Source organism: Manis javanica, chromosome 7, assembly GCF_040802235.1.
Source record: "Manis javanica isolate MJ-LG chromosome 7, MJ_LKY, whole genome shotgun sequence".
Taxonomy (NCBI): Eukaryota; Metazoa; Chordata; class Mammalia; order Pholidota; family Manidae; genus Manis; species Manis javanica.
The window spans coordinates 6,033,573-6,054,675 of NC_133162.1; the positions used below are offsets into that span (position 1 = coordinate 6,033,573).

Genomic DNA, 21,103 nt, shown 5'->3' on the forward strand with positions numbered 1-21,103 from the left:
GCTGGAGATGCCAGGCGCATCGTCTCAAACCAGGGATTATAGCGAAGAGCAGAACTGCAGGGCGGGGGTGCGGTAGAAACAGCATTGGATGTTTCTCAGCCCCTCAAGAACTACAGCAAAGCGCCTATAAGGCCAGCACAGCTGCACCCAAGCTGCCCCACCGGGCAGCTCCAGCAAGAGAGTGCTGTCAACTGGCAGTTACGAGTTCTGAAGATAGTCAGGCTGGGATGGAATCCTGGTTTTGCCACATTCCTGCTACCTTTGACATTTCTCTTCCATGTATGCCAAAAAAAAAAGGAGGGGGTGGGGATGGGCAGGGAGAGCAGACGGAGAGGGCCAATCGCGTTACTACAGAACAAGCTGCAGGCTGTCTGCACAGAACTGAGTACGCAGTGCTGAACAGGGACTCGCTGCCCTCGTTGTGGCCCTCCCCCCGTCCCCCTCCTCCAGTCTGTTTTGTTCCTTCCACTGGGTTCTAGAATCAGCCTGAATTCATCCAGGATGGGGATTCTGCCCACAGCTCAATCCCTTATAGCCAGACCCCTGGGGCCTTCATCTGCCTGCCCAACAGTGCCCCCTACTGTCTAAGGGTAGATTCCCTAGGGACAGGTTCCTCTAGGCTTTACCCAGCTCTGTGTCAGTTGCTGCTGGCCCGCTGGGCTGCGCTACCTGGATGACTTGTGGGCGTGAGCCGCCCCGCCTGTCGCAGTGAGTCTGTTTACCGAGTCATCTGCCCCACCTCTGAAGGATCCTAGTTTCTGCAGTAGTACAAGGTCATCAAGCACAATTTGATTTTGTTTCCTGCTCCTCCTGCCAAGCCAGGTTGCCAGCTGTCACCTCCCATTGCACTGATTAACCTTTAAGCAGCTATTGCTGACTTCTAATTTATTTTGTAAAGGAGAACTAGACAGTCATGCTTATTAAAAATTATATATTAAATAATAGCCATACAAAGTTCTGAGTGGGAGTCTGAGAAGTAAAGTTCTGGGCTCTATCTCAGGTAAACTGACTCTCTTTTACCTCCCTGTATAAGTTCAAGGTTAAGCTTGTCACAAGTTCTGCCTCCAAAAGTTGAAATCTCACTGCATCTCTTGAAGTTCTGACATCCAATGTCTAAGCTGGTATTTCGACAATAATGTCAACAAATATTTATGAAACACTACATACAAGATGACATTGTGTTAGACACCTTCCCTGGCTGTGGCCTTTACATCTCTCCTTAGCGACATGCAGAGGCAGTCATTCTGTCTGTGTGTCTCTGACACTGCCCCAAAGCTCTGGGTGGTTGTTCCCAGCCTCTAAGACACCCCTCCACTTGCCGCAGCCCCCCCACCCCAGCATTTTTGCTTCTGTTGTTGATCCTCCCAGCTTCGTGCATTGGCCACAATAACCTCAAACTCGGTGTTAAAAACAGAACCCATCTTTCCCTGCAGACCGCTCCTTTGCTACGGAGAGCGCATCGTCCATCCACCCTACCCCACTTGAAATATTGTAACTCTCTTGGACTATTCGTGCTCCCTCTTCTCCCACAGGCATGGTCAGGTCTTGTGGATTCTTGCTCCTTTCCCGTGGACGGATGACCATGTGACTTGAGCATCCAATTTCAAAATCTGCTCCATTTACCACCGGAAAATGCAACTGTGAATGGACACATTCCCTCAGGATGGGGGCTATCCACCAGGCTCATGCTCCTCTACCCTCAGCATTCTGGCTCTGGACCCTGCCTTTTGCTTCTGTCCTGTCCCTTGGAACCCAGCCTCCTAGCTTCATACCCTTTCGAGAACTGAAGCCCTTCTCAGGATAACAAAGCATAGCATTTGCTCGCCAGCTTCTCAACTCAAAACCCTAGCAAGCACCCCTGATAATACCGTCAGTGTCCCCATCGGTCAGGGAAGAAGACCAGACACCGGTAGTATTTACTCTTGTGACCGAAAAAAATCATAAATTTTTTGGCATTCAATTATGTGCAGCCCTAATATGCTGAATATAAAACAGGCATTCGTGGCTGAAAAAGAGTAGCCAACCTAACCTAGATTTCACCTTTTCAACAATATTGCCCTGCGCACAGCTACTCTCCTAGCCAATGTGAGTTTGCCTAGGGAGCAACTTCGTCTGGGCCAGATAGTAGCCCCTACAAAAGGAGGCAATGATAAACCCTTCCACCTGTTCCCTGCGCCAGAGGAAGGCGCTACGTGAGACAGTGTTATCCACACTGTCATTCCCACGCCACCTCAAATTTTTGCCATGCTGCACAGAAGCAAAGTAGCTACCGCTTATAAAGTCAACTTAAATACTTTCAATTCACTTGAAATTTTATGCTGTTAAGTAAATGGAAAACCATTATCCTTTTTAATCCATAGAAACTATAAACATCAATATAAAATTATCAATATTTTAAAACGTTTGTCCAAATGCCACCTAAACTGATGATGTGTACGATGTCTTAGGAACCACTGCTTTAACGGAAGCCCCTGGCACAAAATTGTTCCCAGTGCTTGAAATTCCATCCCTAAAATGTAATTATCTTAAAAGCTTAATTTGAACCATAACAAAGGCAGCTCAGAATACATGTGACATGATGCCATTTTATTTTAAAACCAAACAGGCAAAACTAAACAATGGATGTTTAAAGATATGTTCATGTATGGCAAACTATGGAGAAAATTCAAGTGTGAAATGCAAAGTATCTTTCAATTATGAGAACAGCCTTCCTACTGCATTATAGTTTCTTTACTAAAGTGAATCTTAACAGCTTAAAAACTTACAAATGAGCACAATTTTAACAGTTTTCTTCTATACCACATTATATTGAAATTAGCTACTTAACCGATTCCTACATTAGATTGTAGATTTTAGAGCAGGGACTGTGTTTTATGCTTCTTATTCCCAGAACCAAACAAAATATACACAAATTGACCGATTAAAGGGCTTATAAGCCAGAAAAGTGCCCATATCTATTTATGTCTATCCATCTCCCGCTTGATTTGTAATAAAGGTGACATGACAAATGGTGAAGAAGAAATGGTCATTTTAAAAACTTGTTCTAAGTCAAGTGGATGACCATAGGAAAAAAATCTACACCATACATAAAAATCAACTGCAGATACAGATATTAATGTGAAAAGGTTTCTAGGAGATAACACAGGATATCTTCACGGCCTTAGATTAGGCAAAAAATTTTGCAAAGAACACTAAAAACATTATCCATAAAGGAAAAGATAAATTACACTATTAAAATTATTTCTATTCATCCAAAGAAATCATTGAAAACAAAAAAGCCAGCCACTAATTGGGAGAAAATATAACCAAAGGACTTTGATCTAAATATAGTTAAGAATTCCTACAAATCAACAGAAAAGACAAGAACTCAATAGAAAGTGAGACAAGAGACTTCCCCAGAGAGCAGCCTCTTCCCAGAGAGAATATTCAAGTGGCCGTAGATAAAACATGAAAAGACCTATTTAGTTATTAAAGAAATTCATGTTAAGTGAGATATTGCTACATACCCAAAGAAAGACTAAATTTAGAAAAAAATTTTAAGCTGACACAATTATAAGATTTGAGAAGGAAAGCTGGAACAGTCACACATACGTAGTGGGAATATAAATTGACATGACCAGTGGGGAAGATTTTAGAATTATCTCCTAAAGCTGAACATATACATACTCCATAGAACAGCACTTCGACTGCCAGGTACTTATCCAATAAAGAGTATACACGTGCTTTTAAAGAAAAGAGGTAAAACACAGATCACAGTCTCTGACAATAACATAACTAAGCCAATAGTGGGAAACAAAAGGCTAATCAGAAAATCCACATTTTAGAAATTGAGACATGTCTTCTGAATAACCCAATGAATATACAGAAAATTCATTATCATCAGTTCTACATGTCAAAGGCTGGATACAGCTGACTCTATTCTTAAAGGAAAATGTATAGTCTTAAAGAACATTAAAAGAATTAACTAAGCAGTCAATAAATGAGAAAAATAAATAAAGAAACAGTAAAGACATAATAGAAATGAATGAAATACAAAAGAAACACACAATAGAATCAACCAAGCTAAAACTTGGTTCTTTAAAAAGCATAATAGAATTCACAGACCTTTAGCAAGAATTATTAAGAGCAGTAGAAAATTTAAGAACCTATAGCATAAAGAGGATTGCACTATAGATCTGAAGACTTTGAAAAGATGTTGCAATTATATATAACTTTATGCCAATAGACTTTATAGATGAAAGGTTTCCAGAAAAAAAATACAAACTGACTCAAAAAGTAGAAAAACTGAGAAGTGTTATACACACAAATATATTGAATCAGTAGTCCAAAAAAATCTTCCCTTAAAGAAATTTCCAGGCCCAGGTGGGTTCCAAAAAGTTCTTTGAAACATAGAATTATTACATATATATATATAAATCTAACACAACTCTTTCAGGGAACAGAAACAGAAGAAACATTCCTCAGTTAATTTTATGAGGTTGTAATGAAAATAACCTTGATACCAAGAGCCAGCAAGCAAGTTGAAAAGAAAAGACATCCTTCTCTGGCTTAATGTAGAATCTTTGATGATTGACTTGATGCTTTTTTTTATGTTATTGTGCTATAAATTCCCCTCTATGCAGGTGAAACAGTCTGAATTCTGGGTCATAAAACAAACCCTGACAAAAGTAAAGAATTGAAATCAAATGAAGTATGTTCTCCGACAACAGAATTAAACTAGAAATCAAAAGTATTTCTGGAACATTGCCAACTATGTGAAAATTAAACAATTATACTTCAAATGATTCATGGGTAAAAGAGGTGGTCTCAAGGAAAATTAGAAAATATTTTGAGCTGAATGAACATAGCATCAAAATTAGTGCCTAGAGGAAAAATCATAGCACTATAACATAAGAAAAAGAATCGAGTCAGTCATCTAAGCATTTATACTGTTAGAAATGGTATAAAATTAAGTGTGATTTATTCCCAGAGGAATTAGCATTTAAACAAAAGGGTATTGACAAGAAGCCTACATGTCAGAACATGTACCAGGGAGTCACTCCAGTTGGGATGTGGAGGGAGATTGAGAAAAAGTGGGTTGTGTGTCACTTCAGAAAAATGCAAAAATAGTTTTGAACCAGCCAATAAAATTAAGACAAATGTAAAGAAAGCCTAATATGGATATAACTTGCTTAGGGATGTCCAGGAAAGAATGTGAACACTGTAGTACTCAGCCAATGAGGAACCAGGGGGGGGGGACTCACATGCTAAGGAATAAACTGCTTGTAACCGCCCTGAGGGTGTCTGCTGCCCAGACACCCGATCTTGCAAGACTGCCGTTAAAGCCTCCCTCTGCTGTTCTCTTTAACTCCGTGGTTTGGACCAGTGAGCGCATTTCTCACATACACTAAGACAGAGAAAGAGCAACAAAATAATCCCAAATGAAGCAGAAGGAAGACTAAGTAGAAGAAATTAAATCAATAAAATGTAAAATAGAAAAATAAAGAAAAATTTTATGAAACACAAAGCGAGATCTTTGGGGGGTTGGGGAGGGGGGAAGTAACACTGATAAACCTCCAGTCAGAATGACCAAAAAAGAAGAAAGAAACATATATTGCTAATGCCAGCAATGAAAGAGGGAACATCCTTACAGACCCTACAGACATGAGAAGGCTAATAAATAAGGGATACTATTTTTTTAAAACTTTATTAATTCTACAAATTAAATAGATTCCTTGAAAGACAAATTACTGAAGGAAACCAAAATGTCACCCCAAAATATTCCTCTTTGACATAAAAATTACTTTGAGCTGAAGGCAATTAATCAGCAGTAAAGACAGGGAAGGCTCTGTACACTCCCTCTCTTATGTCTAAAAGCAGGATATAAATTCTTCTTTTACTGGAAACGTTCTTATCAATCCAGAGGTGGTACCAAAGGCACCCACAAACAAGGCTTACTCCATCAGTGTCCTCCCACGTTTATTTTCCCACAGCTGGCTCCCCGGAAGCCTAAAGACGCTCTCCTTTCTCCTGTCATTTCTCTGCAAACACACTGCCCTTTGTTTAAGATGTCATAAAAGCAGACTCTTCTAAGCCACCACTTTGAGTCACTTTCACTGGGGTTTCTACTCCACGATGTGCACTGCGTGGGTTAATTAACGGGGGTTAATTAACGGTTCTTCTCTTGTTAATCTGTCTTTTTGTTAGAGGTCCAGCTGAAAACCCAAGCTAGGTCAGATAAAGCTTTGCCTCCCCTACTCTACCAAACTCATGAAAAAGAAAAAAAAAAGACTGTTTGAATACCTCTTTATCTAAGAGGTATTCAAACGAAAATGGTACAGACACTTTGGAAAACAATTTAGCAAACATATACTGACAATGTGATCCAAGATCCTATCCCAAGTATTTACCACAGTGAAATAGAAACCTATGCTCCAGGGGACTCTGCTGTCCCCTCCTGGCCTGAGCCAGGAACTCTGTCCTTTTGCTTTATATCTAAATAAAAGTCTCTGCATTGCTCTCCTAAAACAAAACAAAACAAAACCTATGCTCCAAAACTGATTAGTGAGTATATATAGCAAATTCATTTATAATACACCACAAAGTAGAAATATTCCATGTTCCACCAGGGGTGCACAGAGAAACCATGCTCTCTCCATACAATAGAATACTACTTGGCAATAAAAAGGAGTAAACTATGGATACACACAACAAGATGGATAAATCTCAGCTGCAGTCTGCAGTAAGCTAAAGGAAGTGACCAGAAATAACTCAAATTAGGCATAGAGGGGAACTTCCTTATTCTGATAAGGAGATCTACCACAAATAAAAGATATTCTTGATATGAAATAGTGAAAGCATTCTCTGAAACTGGAAAGACAAAATAACGACCACTGCTAGCACTTCTGGTCAACATTCTACTGAATGTCCTAGTCAATGCAAGAAGGAAAATAAATAAAAAACAAAAGGATCAGCAATGAAGGGGGAAAATTTTACAGAGATCATGTAGTCATGTACACTGAGAATAAAATAAAAAGACTATAAATACAGCAAGCTAGCTAGTCATACACCCAACAATTCAAAATTACATTTTAACTGTATAATTTACAATAGCACCAAAAATGCAATGAACCTAGTAATAAATCTACAAAATATGTAAAGACCTTCATAGAGAAAATCATGTAATTCTAGAATATACCAAAGACATAATAAATGGGAAGATAAGTGATGTTTGTGAATTGGAAGATTCTATACTGTCAAGCTCTCCTCAAAATGACCTATCAATTTAACTCCAATGGAAATTCTGACAAGTTTTGTGCAAATTGGTTAAGTCAGTTCTAAAATTCATATGTAAATACAAAGGGCCAAGAATAGCTAAGATCAAGGGAGAGAGCACAGGAGGTTGGCACAAATGTTTTTTGATTGAATGAAATAATGAGATGGTCAGCAAAATTAGTACGTAGCACCACGAAAGAACCATAGTAGGCTTATATAAGTGTCCCTCCAAATTTGTTTTAAAATAAACACAGGCTTTTCATACACTGGAAACTGATTTTTAAATGGATATAAATCCATATTAAGCTGCTTTTTATAAAGAGAAGAAACCCTAACCAAAAAAGCCTCACCTAATATCATAAAACCTTGGTCTTGGTCTACTGGTAGATTTGAGTTCTTGAAAAGCAATTTGCAAAACCACTGTTGTAAATTTTTTACCACCGCTGGTGTATCAGCCTCCCAGGGCTCACTCTAGGTCAACAGCGATCACAGTGGCTGAGCCCAAACTCTGACACCTCCTCTATTTATGATCATTATTTTACCCATGTTTGTCAACCCTATCCATAAATCACATGAGAAATAGAAATGTTTATGTGGACTTCTGCCAAAAAACAATCATTCCAGAGCCTTTGTACTTACTACTAGGACTACTGCAGTATGACAGAAAAATTTTATTAGAAAAAGTCTAACCAAGAAAAATATTTTCAGCAAAAAAAGGAAACCTCCCTAAATGTCTTAATTAATAAATCTAGTAAATTGTGATAGGCAATATAAATTCATCTGGACATCTTATGAAAATGGCTGTAAGAAAACATTTAGTCCAAAGTCACCCTGAACTTCTAAAGTGGAGCTAATGCACCACCAGAATTCTGAAAGCCTCAAAGGCCAGAAATGTCAAGGTTCAGTCTGTATCTTATATCCAGAAGAGTAAAAAAGCAAAATGTTCAGGCCGAATGATTGCTCATTTCTTCTTCTCAATCTATGCCATGCTTCTTCAATGCAGTCTGAAGTTATCCTTCACGTCGGACAGTGCCCCTCAGCAGGGGGACAAGACAAACACAGCGAATTAAACACTACAAAACGTTTAAAAGTCACAGTGCAAAAACACACTTGGGAGTCGTTCTCTCCCAAGTCCATGTTCTTTCCCTGTGTTAGACATGATCTCAGTGTTACATGAACTGAAAAATACTGCTACTGCCCATAGCATCAGTAAAATCTATACTCATGGTGAAAAGTCACAGTAATTATAAAAAACAACTACAAAGATTCTAGAAGCAGTATTAGGCAGACACAAATAAAAGTCATACACTCACTGAGCAGTGAAGCAAGGAATCAGGAATGGGCCCTCCCAGGAGAATTCATACAATTACGAAAGTAAAATCAGCTTCTCTGGAAAAGCACTTGAGTTAGTCTGTGTGGTTCAGCTATCAGTCCCTAAATAGGACACAACAAACAGGTTTTATCTCATGTGCAAATAATTGATAAGCATTGGTTACCTTGAGAAGCCTGGATTATGTTGACCTCAGTGGGAAAGGTCAGCAGTGACTGCCTGGCACACAGGGTCAAGGCGTTGGCCACACACATGCCATGTGTTTGTTGATCCCACCTTCTATCCATCGAACATCAAAAATGATCAGGGCATTCATTAACTCTTCACTCACCAGTGACTGCAACTAGGATGTTTTGTTCAAAACAAGGGAAACTTTATTTTTATAAATGGAACTTGATTACACAGATGGAGAAAATGGATTCTATATCACATTTCTTATCCACTGACTATTGTAAAATAGATGTCTTTGGACATATTATTCCTTTTACCATCCTATGGGGAACACACATGCTATGTAAAGTGTTAGGAGAGACGCAGGCAAACAACATAAAATAAAATAGCAATAAGGACCTAGTGCTAACTCTGAGGGAGATCCTCAACATGTGCAGATGAGGATTATTTAGTAATCAGGTTGGTCAAAGAAATTAGGATTTTTCACTAGCAGAATGGTAAAAATCCAAAAGTCTGATTACCCACATGTTGGAGAGGCTGTGGAAAAAGAGGTTCTAGTAGATAATGCTGTTGGAAGCAGAAATTAGCCTAAAGCCTATGGAGGGTGGCTTAACAATTACAAAATTAACATTGCCTTTGGGCAATTCCACATGTAGATATTCTGCAAATACACTTGCACAAATGCAAAATATCAGATACACAGATTATTTAATGCAACTTTGTTTATACTTATTTACAGTATTAGCTGTACTAGTTCCTATTGCTGCTGTAACCAGTTCCTACAAACATACTGGCTTAAAACACCACAAATTTATTATCTTAAAGTTCTGGAGGTCAGAAGACCCAAATGGGTGTTGCCTGGCTCATATCAAAGTCTTGTTCTTCTTGGAGGTTCTAGGGGAGAATCCATTTCTCAGACTTTTCCAGCTTCTAAAAGCTTCCCACATTCCTCGGTTCTGACCTCATATCATTCCAACATCCTGGAATCATCTTCCTGACTCTAATTTGCCTGCCTTCCTTTTATAAGGATGCTTCTGATTGATTCTATCAGGCCCACCTGGATAATACAGGCTACTCTCCCCATCTCATTACTCTTAACCTAATCACATCTGCAAAGCCATGTAAGGTAACACGTTCACAGGTTCTGAGGAGCAGGAATTAGACATCTTTTACTCAGCCCATCACAGTAGCAAAAGACTGGAAACAAAAGATCTGGACTGGTTATAATTAAGTCATGGTGAATGCATACTATGGAATACCAGACAGATGTGTAAAAATGAGCAAACTCATTATGTAGCCACAGAAAGCTCTCCAAAATGAAATGCTAGGTGAAAAAACCAAGCACAGGAAGAGGAAGGAATGCAGTGTATATAATTTGCTTGTGTACTTAGATGTATCATGTTTAGACTCTCCCTGGAATGACATACTCCAGGGATAGTAGTGGTCACCTGCAGGGCAGGAATTGGGTGACAGTGTCACAAGAATGAAAGACTTTCCATTATTTCTCTCTTACAATTGTCAATTTTTGAAACTTGTAAGTATATTACTTACCCAGAAAGTAAAATAATAAAGTCTAGAAAGTAAAAGAAAACCAAGGCAAAGGGAGCAATACACGGGGGATATCAGCATGGACAGGGGTCAGGCAGGCTAGGTTTCCCAGAGGCGGATACACGGTGGCGTCTGATTCCAAGGCTGCACGACAAGTTAGCCCAGCATTTAGTGGCTTACAACAGACACCTACCATCTCACTGCTTTTAAGGTCATGAATCCCATCGCGGCTTAGCTGGGTGGGTCTGGCTCAGAGTGTCGGCCTCCTCGTCTCTGACCCACAGATAAAGGGGGCAACGCGATGAGATATGGAAGACCTGAGTAGGCCAGCCGGGGGACTCAAGGCGTACCAGCTCAAGAGTGGTGCTGAGAGGGCACCTCTCATATTTATTAGTCACACAAATACATCCAAGGACAGTAGATGACCTCATACATACAACCGTTGGCTCGTTGTGATCTCAGTGCACAACTCCCTCCGCAAGTTCCCCAGCACAACACAAAAGGGGAGATAACAATGTTGCGGGAACTGGCCTTGGTTAGGCTACAGCGTTCCTTTAAGGCACACATCACATTCCTCAAGGCACACATCACTGATTAACAGAGAAGAACAGTTGAGTCATGATATTTTGAGCCCACACAGAGCCTCCTTCGGGCTGCAGCCAAGTTGACGGCTGGGGCCGCTGTCATGACCAGGCTGGGGCTGGAGGCTCTGACTGCAAGCTCACCCACAGAGCTGTTGCGCGAGTCGGTCCTCGCTGGTTCTTAGCCCTTGTGCATCATGACGTAGGCCATTCCACAGGACGCTTGTGTGTTCATGACATGATAATTGGGAGGTGACCCAAAAAAAGAAGAGTTAGAAAGAGAAAGATTGAAGACCCGCCCAAGGCAGAAGCCTGAGTCTTCTATAACCTAATCTTGGGAGTGACATGTCATCACTCCTGCCATATGTCACTGGTCACACAGACCAACCTTGGTACAAAGAGGCAGGCTATAGGAGAACACCAGAAGGCCAGAGGGATCATCAGAGGCCATCTTGGGGGCTGGCTGCCACAGACAGCAGGGGGCACTGGTGAGCAATCAGGAGTGAAGAAATAACTGAGCGGTTATGGTACCTGAGGAAGGCAGCAGACAGACAGGCCTGATTAGACCCCTAAGTGCTAACTGGGAAGCAGTGAATATAAAAATAGGGAGAATGGGATTTGGATCAATCACCAAGCCACTGATCCACTGTTCTGGCCAGGCTCCAGTCTGGGCCCTAGTCCTATGCTGGAAAATATTGTGTCTCGTCTCACCACTGGAAAACTCTTTCCCACGCATTAGATTCTCTCCTCTGCTAGGAGGAGATTTCTTAGAGAAGAGGAGTGTGTTTTCATTTTCATACTGCCCACCACCCTGACACCCTATACCTGTTATTGTTTGAAGCGCCAAGTTGTGGCTTTAAGCAAAACTAACTGACCAGCTCCTGTAGCACCAGTCCTGACAGCCGTGAGAAACTAGACTTCTTCTTAACAGAGATCCTCCAACTCTAATTTACACTTCATTCCATAAAATTAGTCTCTCCTTTTTCAGTGGCAGCAGTGACACTGTATCAAAATATTATACAAAAGAATATCATGTGCCTCCTGATAGGACCCAATGGACGGGAAACATTAGCGGTGTGACATTACATTCCTTGTAACAACACTTGGCTTAAAGCATCACAACACAAATCCAACATGGAATACTCTATAAGATAACCAGTCTTGCCATTTCAAAAATGTCAATGTCATGGGGAAAAAAATACAGAGACTATTTGAGATTCAAGGAGACTCAAGGAATATGACAATTAAATACCAGGTGTGATCCGGAGGTAGGGTCCCAATAATATGCAAAGAAAAACAGAACAGCCATAAAGACATGAAGACAACTGGAAGAATACAAATAGGGACTAAATATTAGATCATATTACTGTATTAACTTTAAATTTGGGGTGTATTAATGGTATTGGGGTTACATAGGAAAGCATCCTAGTTCTTAGGACAAACATGCTGAAGTATTGAGGACTGAATTGTCATGATATGCACAGCTACTTTCAAATGGTTCAGCAAAAACCTGTGCGTGTGTGCATGTGTGTATGTGTGTGTGTGCGTGTGTGTGTCTGGGTAGGGGAGAAAGAGGAAGTGGGAGAGAGTGAGATAAAGAGAAATCAAATGTGCCAAATGTACATAATCCAATCTAAGCAAAGGGTTTAGAAGTGTTCACTTTATGACTCTGTTCTATGGCTCTGAAATTTTTCAAAATAAAAAGTACAAATATACTTGTGTGTATGTTTATATAGAGATAGCATACAGAAAACATAAGTTAAGACAAGCTACATATTCATTTAGATCTAGTTCCCAAATGGGCTCCTGTCAGTCTTGTTCGGAACTGTTATTCCTGTAAAGATCTGAAAAGCCCTCTCACAGAGCACGACCAACCCTAAAACAAAAAACTGTCATTACAAGTACCGGAGCCACAGAAGGCGGGCCCACAGACCTTTGCGTTTCTTATCCCATCAGGACAGATGAAGCACAGCTTTCTGTGAGGCAGACACATTCCACACGTGCCATCCAAGGTCCATCTGAGTCACACAGTTGCTGCACTAAGCCATTCTCAACTGCATCCCTCAAGTAAACAAGGAAGATTTGTCCTGAATTTTGTCATATGTGATCTTTAATGGTGAAAGAGACAGAGGTGGCTTTTAGCCTATAGTTTAAATGGACATTTCCCTTGCTGTAGGCTCTGATGCCAGTTGTAATTCCTAAATCAGCCTCATTCTTAGAATTTTATAGTAGGTTGAAGTGCAAGTTATTTTCCCCTTGCATAACACAAAGTGAGAATTCTATGGCTATTTTATGTCTCTTAGATTTCATTGTGCCTGGCTAAACTGTTTATATTAATCTGAACAGAAGATTTCTGAACGTTTGACTTGTGATCATCTCACCTTGGAGGACAAGAAAGCAGGAGTGGGTGCATGAATTTCCTAAAGAGCACGGCCAGGAGGATCTCACTCTGGGTTATGGGAAGAAAGGGTTTGCATGTGGAGTGACCGTAGGTGTGGAATGCTCTGAATGTACAAATTCAAGGTCATTTTATGCCAGCCAGTAAGACCTGGCTGCAAAAATTCTTTGATTTTTAGCACTACTCATCTTTGTCACCTTAAACAGGACAAAGTGGCTGAGTCACAAAAAGCAGGCCCCTGCTTCTCTGAGTGGATCTTAGAAGTAACGCAGTAAAAAGTCAGTTCTTTAAATCTTCAAAGAATTACTACAAAAAATATCATCTACTGAAGTTTCAAATTATCTTTATTAACTAGGATTTATGTACTTTGGTTATTTATGCAAAAAAATTTATGCAAACTGGAAGCCATGGATAACATTATAGAATTTATTTTTTCACTTACTAACTACATATTGGATGGTTGAAAGATAGGCAATGCTGTTAGATTAGTAAACTAAATTTTACATATGTTTTCAGATGTTTAAAAAAAAAAAGAACCAGAAGGCTATGAAGCAATTATTGGCAGCCCTAATTAATTCTTTTGAGTTAAATGTCTTTAAGGATTTTCTGTTAAAATGGCAAGTACCCATTTCTGCTTTTAGCAGGTATCACACTAATACTCCACAAAAAACAAAAAGAAAAACTGGACAATATACAAGAAAACAACTGTTTAAGGCATCCGAGTGAAACGAATGCAGACAAGACTTGAGGACCCAGGTACTGGAGAGAAGAAATGAGCCCTCAGGGTGCCATGCTCTCTATTGGCCCCGGAAGCATTTGCTGATTCACAGCTGGGTCATGGAAGACATTCAGAAAGACACGAAAGAAAGAAGAAAGCGATATCATAGTAAACAGAACCCAGAACTTAAAATAATTTAGAACTTTCCCACAAAGGAAACCTGAGTTCCAGGTCACTTCAGTGGTGCATTCTTCAATTTAAGTGAGAAATAACACCAATATTACAAAAACCTTTAAGAAAACAAAAGTAGGGGGAATACAGACAAGCTCATTTTTTGGATCAGGATAAACCTGATACTGAAAGCAGATTTAGATACTTAGATTACAAATGTAAATTACAGGCCAAACACTCATATGAATACAAACTGAAAATCCTCCTAATAATAGGACATTAAATCCAGCAATGTATAAGAAAGATGATATACCATGACCATGCAGGGCTTACTCCACTGATGCAAGGTTAGTTTGGCATTTGAAAATCAATCATTCTAAATCACATTTATGGGGGGCGGGGGGAGATGCTCACCTCAACGGAGAGGGAAAAAGCATTTGATGAACAACACTGGATGATAAAAAAAATGAAAGATACCTTAACAAATTAGTAGCAGAAGGGAACTCCCTTAATCTGGTACAAGTGGTGATGGGTTTGGTGGTTTTCTACTGCGGACTCAGCAACCCTGAAGGATTCCCTCAGAACTCCCTTCCCTGCTCACCCCTGAGAATGGAAGTGAAGCAGCACCCCCCATTCCAGGTTTGACCCTCCCAAGGCACTGCGGCAGTTGGCACAAGTGGCTCTTCATCTGCTCTCACCTTGCTGGTGTGGGGCAGCTGCTGAGATTTTGCCAGCTCTCCTTTGGTTTCTGAAAATGCTGTCTCAGGTGTGTGTGCACCTCCACAGTGAAAATCACTAGTTTCTCTAGAGGATCGTGCACATCACAGACATTGCAAGTGGTGAAAGACAGGCATGGGTCCCCATTAATGCTTGCAGGTTCCAGTTTTTTCTGGGTGAGCTCCAGTTTTCCTTGCTTTCCCCAACTTCAGAGCCCCCTGTCCTTCCCAGTCGCTGGAACAGCTGACTTACAGCAACATCCGCCCAGCCCACGTTGCAGAGCCAAAAGTTCCACACTGGCATCTCCAGCAGCTCCCACAACTATGTAGGCTACTCCCTGTAATCAGCCCCTCATTCTGGACCACTCATAGTAGTCCTGCTTTTCTGATTGAACCATAACTGAATCAAACATTAATACAGAAGAAGAATCCAGAGAACAGAACCTTTAGGATGAGTTTTCTGAATTGGTACTGGGTTATCTGGAATTCTTTCTTCTGATTTGATTAGATTTAAGGACATTAATGATACCCAGTGGTAAAGGGACACTGGTAGTCCATTGATTACAGTAGCAAAAGCTTACTTAAAATATAAACTAGGTACCGATAATCAAATCCTGTACAAGGCATGGTGGCTTGGGAAAACCATCATTTGCTGTCCTAGAACTCTTTAGTGAAAGTGACTTGTAAGATAAGTTAGTCGATGTCTTCTAAGTGCTCCAGAGAGCTTCAGGGAAGAAAACAACGGAGGAGCTCATGGCTTTTCCCTCCAGCTTTATTGAGATATAGTTGACACACAACATTCTGAGTTTAAGGTGTACAACGCGATGATCTGATACACTTAAACACTGAAATGATCACCACAATAGATTGGTTAGCACCTTCATCACCTCAGTAATTACCATTTGTGTGTGTGTGTGGTAAGAATATTTCAAATCTGTTCTCTTAGCAACTTTCAAGTATACAATACAGTACTGTTAACCATAGTCACTGTGCACATTAGATCCCGAGAACTTATTCATCTTCTAACTCAAAGTTTATCCTCTTTATCCAACATCTCTCCATGTCCCCCACCCTCAGGCCTCAACAACTACTACTCTACACACTGTTCTTGTGAGTTTAGCTTGTTGAGATGCCACATGTAAGTGAGATCATGCAGCATCCATCTCTCTGACTAGCTTATTTCACTTAGGATGATGCCCTTGAGGTTGTTCTTGCAAATGACAGGATTTCCTTCTTTCTTGTGGCTGAATAATATTCCAATGTATATATGTGTACCACATCTTCTTTATCCATTCATCCATGTGCAGGCACATAGGTTGTTTTCATGTCTTGGCTATTGAACATAATGCTGCCATGAACATGGGAATGCAGATAGCTCTTCAAGATCCTGATCTCATTTCCTTTAGACCCAGATCCAGAAGTAAGATTGCTGGATCCTATAGTAGTTCTAGTTTTAATTTTTTGGGAAGTCTCCATAGTTTTCTATAGTGTATAGACTAATTTACATTTCCCCCAACACTTCACAAGGGTTCCCTTTTCTCTTCTTCCTTGCTGAAAGTTCTTATCTCTTCTCTTCCTGTTTTGGTTTGTTTTATTTATTGAAGTATAGTTGACATAACAGTCTAATAGTGTCAGCTGTGGAATGTAGTCATTCAACAGCCATATACATTATAAAACACTCAGTGTAGTGACTGTCACCATACCAAGTTATTACAATATTATGGACCATATTCCCCATGCTGTACTTTTCAACCCCATGACTTCCTTATTCTATCCTGGCAGTTTACACCTGTTAAGCCCCCCTTCCCCTATCCTCCCCAGGTCTGGCAATCACCAGTTCATTTGCTCATTTATAAGTCTGTGTCCGGGTTGTTCGTTCATTGGTTTTTTACTTTCCGTAGTGAAATCATATGCTATTTGTCTCCCCCCATCTGAATTATTTCACTTGCCATAATTCCCTTTAGGTCCACCCATACTTTCACAAACGGCAGGGTTTCTCTTTTTTGTGGCTAAGCAATATTCCACTGTATATATGTACCACATCTTATCTATTAATCTATGAATGGACATTTGGGTTACTTCCATTTCTTGGCTATTGTAAGTAATCCTGCAGTAGGACTGCATGCATCTTTTTGAATTAGTATTTTTATTTTCTTTGGGTAAATACCCAGGAGAGGAGTTACTAGATTATATGGTAGTTCTATTTTTAATTTTTTGAGGACCTTCCATGGTGGCTGTATCAGGTTACATTCCCACCACCTCATCTTTTTGATAACAGCCATTCCAACAGGTCTGACGTGTTACCTCACTGTAGTTTTGATTTGCACTTTTCTGATGATTGGTGATGCCCAGCACCTTTTTATGTGCCTGCTGCGCATCTGCATACAGGTTTCCCCCACTACCCCAAAGAAGAGAGTTCCTATGAAACTGTCCACAAGCCAAACTGGTGTAAAGTGAAGAAGCGATTACCATTGATTTATAGGGGAAAATTTTGGAGTGTTCCTAGACCCCAAAATAACTTCTCTTAGGTTTTGTGATACCTTAGGCCATACCTTGCTAGCGACGCACAAAACAAATCAGTATATAAAACCCAGATGCTTGCAGACACCATTCAAAGCTATGGTGGCTTAATGCTGAGGTGGTGAGTATGGTTCCCAGAGAGGCGTGGCAGGAGCCCTCTGACGGCTCGGCTCCCGGCAGAAGAAATGCTGAATGCTAATTTCACTTTTTGCCTTTTATTGAAAAAGCAAAAATGCCCTTTGGATTTATTTCAGTTAGTGAAAACAGGTAATAATGTAAGTCTTTCATAAATAAAAGTGAACTCTCAAAAAGCAGGAGATACCTGTATCATCTTTGGAAAAAATGTCTATTCAGGTCTTCTGCCCATTTTTTAATGAGATTTTTTTTTCTATTGAGTTACATGAGTTCCTTATATATTTTGGGTATTAACCCTTGTCCGAGGTATGGTCTATGACTACTTTCCCCCGTTCTATAGGTTGCCTTTTAATCTTGTTTCTTTTGCTGTACAGAAGATTCTAGTTTGATGTGGTCCCACTCGTGGATTCTGCTTTTGTTGCCCGTGTTGTTGGGGTCATAGCCAAGAAATCATTGCCAGAACCAATGTCAAGGAGATTTTTCCCTACGTTTTCTCCTAGGAGTTTTGTGGTTTCAGGTCTCCCATTTAAACCTTTAATCCATTTCAAGTGAACTTCTAATGGGAGAGTTGAACATATAAACACATAGCAATTACAATGTTAGAATAGTGAGAGAATATTAATAATGAGAGAATATTAATAAAATGCAGACACAGTACCTAAGAGGGAGAAATGAACTGATTCGGGTTGGGAGAGGGCAAAAAGGCAAAGTTTCTAAGAGGTGATGATGTCCAAGAGATGTTTTAAAGGACAGAGAATTAGATGGCTGGTCAGTGCATTCCAGGCACAGACAACCAGGCAGAAGAGAGGACCCCCCAGAGAAGACAAGGCCAGGGAAGGGTCCCTGGCAACCCCTGGCAACCTGGACGGGGGCAGGGCATGGTTAAAGGAACTGGCACCTGGCATCCAGGACAAAGGAGTGCCTCCTCTCTTCTTTCGCCCCTCAGGAGAGAACTGCATGCAGAACGCAGGTGGGAGGGTGCCAAGGATAAGCATCTGCAGTCTTCCCCTGGCTTGCCACCAGCCCCGTGAGCATGAGGACGCACGGAACATTGGTGCGAGGTGTTGACTCGTTCATGAGTTTGCGCCACCGCCTCCTGCGCTCAGTGAGTCACTCAGGCCATTCTTGGACGCTGCTGGTAGGTATAAAGCCCCTCCTTTAATCTGGTTGGCTAGTTCGGTGTGACTGGGCAGGTCCTCCAGAGTAGACATGTCATGTCAAGAAAAGTGCTTCCTTCTCTCATCATGAGGAGGTAAAATCGGAGTTATCAGGAATGGGCCTGGTGTGGGGATAACACCACGGAGAACCCGAGCTTCTCGTGAGACACAGCTGCAACCATCAAGTCATTTTGCCCCTTCCCAGGGCTTGCTGAGCTAATGAAGGTCAGGATTGCAATGAATTTTTGTATTTTGATTTTAAACTATAGCTATTTAAAAGGTGTTGCTTTGAGATTGTTCTTAAAAGCTTTAAATTTGATTTATTTAAGCATTTATGTCTTAATAATATTTGAAATATAACCTAATTGACAGAAGTAATACTCTTCAGGGGCTGAGACTACTTGAGAAAAAAACTGTAACACACTTCTAAAAATATTCCTGGGTTTAAGTAACTTATTACTCTTAAATTCTTATCAGTCTCTTGGATAATTAATGCTCAGTACCCCGTGGTAGTACAAAGATTATCTTGGATCTATGAACTTCAGTCCTTCTGTCCTCAAAATAAAATTACTTCCCTACTTCCTTTATTTTACTGGATGGTGAGAGTCTTAAAACACCCTATTTAGGCTAGTAGAGACAAAGGAATGTCTTATTTGTCGTCCACCTGACATTTATAAGCAACTGCTTTAAATGAACTTCGGCCGAAGCATACTCCACAGGAAGCACTTCAAATTGCACCGGGGTACAGCCCCTTCTGCCATGGAGTACAATGGCTTGCTTTATTGAAGCACTCCACTACCCTCTTAAGGAAACAGAATTAGATAAGGTATCCAGCCGTTTACAGCAGCACCATCCATTTAATAGAAGCATGTTCCGGGCTTGCTCCATGCCAGCACGAGAGACAGAATGGCAGCCAGGGCACACAGGGCCCTCCTCTGCCACCCTGCAATCCCGAGGAGGAGATGATTTTTTTAAATAACAAAAGAATTACAAATTGTGGTCATGGCTAGGAAGAGAGAAGTGTGGAGATAGGAAAAGCTTTGCCAAGAGGGCACTTCCTACTTAAAGGAGTCTGGGAAGGACTCCATTTAGTCACCAGAGGACATTGAGTCAGACCTGCCAGAGCAGGACGGAAGGTATCCTGGCACAGGGAAAAGCTTGTACAGACTCACTGTCTTGAAAGGAGCTTGTTATATTTAAGAGACTAAGAGACCAATATGCCTGAAGCATAACGTATCCAAGACCATATATTCCAGGAGGCTCAGAAGGCAGCTAGATCATCATGAGAACCTGGAGGGCCTTTGGCAAGGGAGTGACACGATCTGCTGTGTATTTGGAGCTTCCAGGTGGAGCCCAGATGGGGCTGGGGGAGAGGAAATGCAGAAATCAGTACAGCCTCCAATGACGGTTTAAGCAAGAGAGTGGTTTGGGGTACTAGGGGTCACAGTAGGGAGGGAGAGAGAGGCGCACATTCCAGGTGTATTTTGAAGGTGGAATAAACAGGCAGATAAGGTGGGGTGGGTGGGAGGGGTGGTGGACAGGGAAAGAGAGGAGGTTGAGGATGACTCTCAGATTTCTGGCTGGAGTGACTGGGGAGATGGTGAGATCGTATTAAAGATGGGAAGACCAGTGGAAAACAGGTTTGGAGAAAGGTGTCTTCACTCCTTTCAGTTTTACTGCCTCTGTCTCTTAGTCACTGGAGTAATTTAGATAGGGATTTAGCATTTCTTTTCAAAGACAGGTGCGTAGGAGGAAACTGCTGCCTGGCCTAAACTGGGCCCAGATTATTTTATGTAGGGCAGGGTTAGGGGACAGGCAGCAGTATGTCATCATTGGTTGCTGAGGACTTATCTTGATGCTGCATTTGATAAACATGCACAGTTTTCATTCAGATTGTGTATTTGCTCAGGGAGATTTGGTGGGCTAGGGAAGATCATGAGAGGGAGCATAAAGACCCAGAAAGCCACCCCTTGGTATTGTCACTAAGAAATTAGGGAGGAGAGAGTTCTGTTGGACTTAAATATTTTCTAAAAATGAACCAAAGAAACAGGAATTTGATGTACATTTTCCATGTGATTTCATACATGAGTTATCTTTCCAATAGTGTAGTTAGTTTAGGAAGAAAATAATTACAGATGGAAACGTGTAAGCCAAGAGTCAAAACCACTCTGAATAGCTCCAGGTTGTGAACTTATTTAATTTGCCCTTTCCTGGAAGAGTCATTTCTTGGACCATTGGCTTATTAATCTGTGAAACAGGGGCAGCCCCTGTCATCTCTGCCTGTTGCCAGAGTCTGATCCAGCTGTGGGGTTTGAAGAGTTTATGTTTATTGGATTTTAATGATTCAGTTAATAAAGGTCATTCCTAAAAGTAATAGAAATCGAAGCCTATGGACACAGAACGG

The 21,103-nt window shown here is 40.8% G+C and overlaps 2 protein-coding genes across 5 annotated transcripts in view; one reads left to right on the top strand and one right to left on the bottom strand.

Moving 5' to 3' along the window:
* Window positions 1–21,103, bottom strand: part of FANK1 (fibronectin type III and ankyrin repeat domains 1) — a 78,669-nt gene that overhangs the window by 55,180 nt on the left and 2,386 nt on the right. The gene's annotated exons all lie outside the window — the stretch shown is intronic.
* DHX32 (DEAH-box helicase 32 (putative)) overlaps window positions 18,769–21,103 on the top strand; it is a 55,593-nt gene continuing 53,258 nt past the window's right edge. Inside the window, exon 1 of the mRNA XM_073240135.1 lies at window positions 18,769–18,924. The gene's annotated coding sequence lies outside the window, so the exon portion shown is untranslated. The remainder of the gene's footprint in view (window positions 18,925–21,103) is intronic.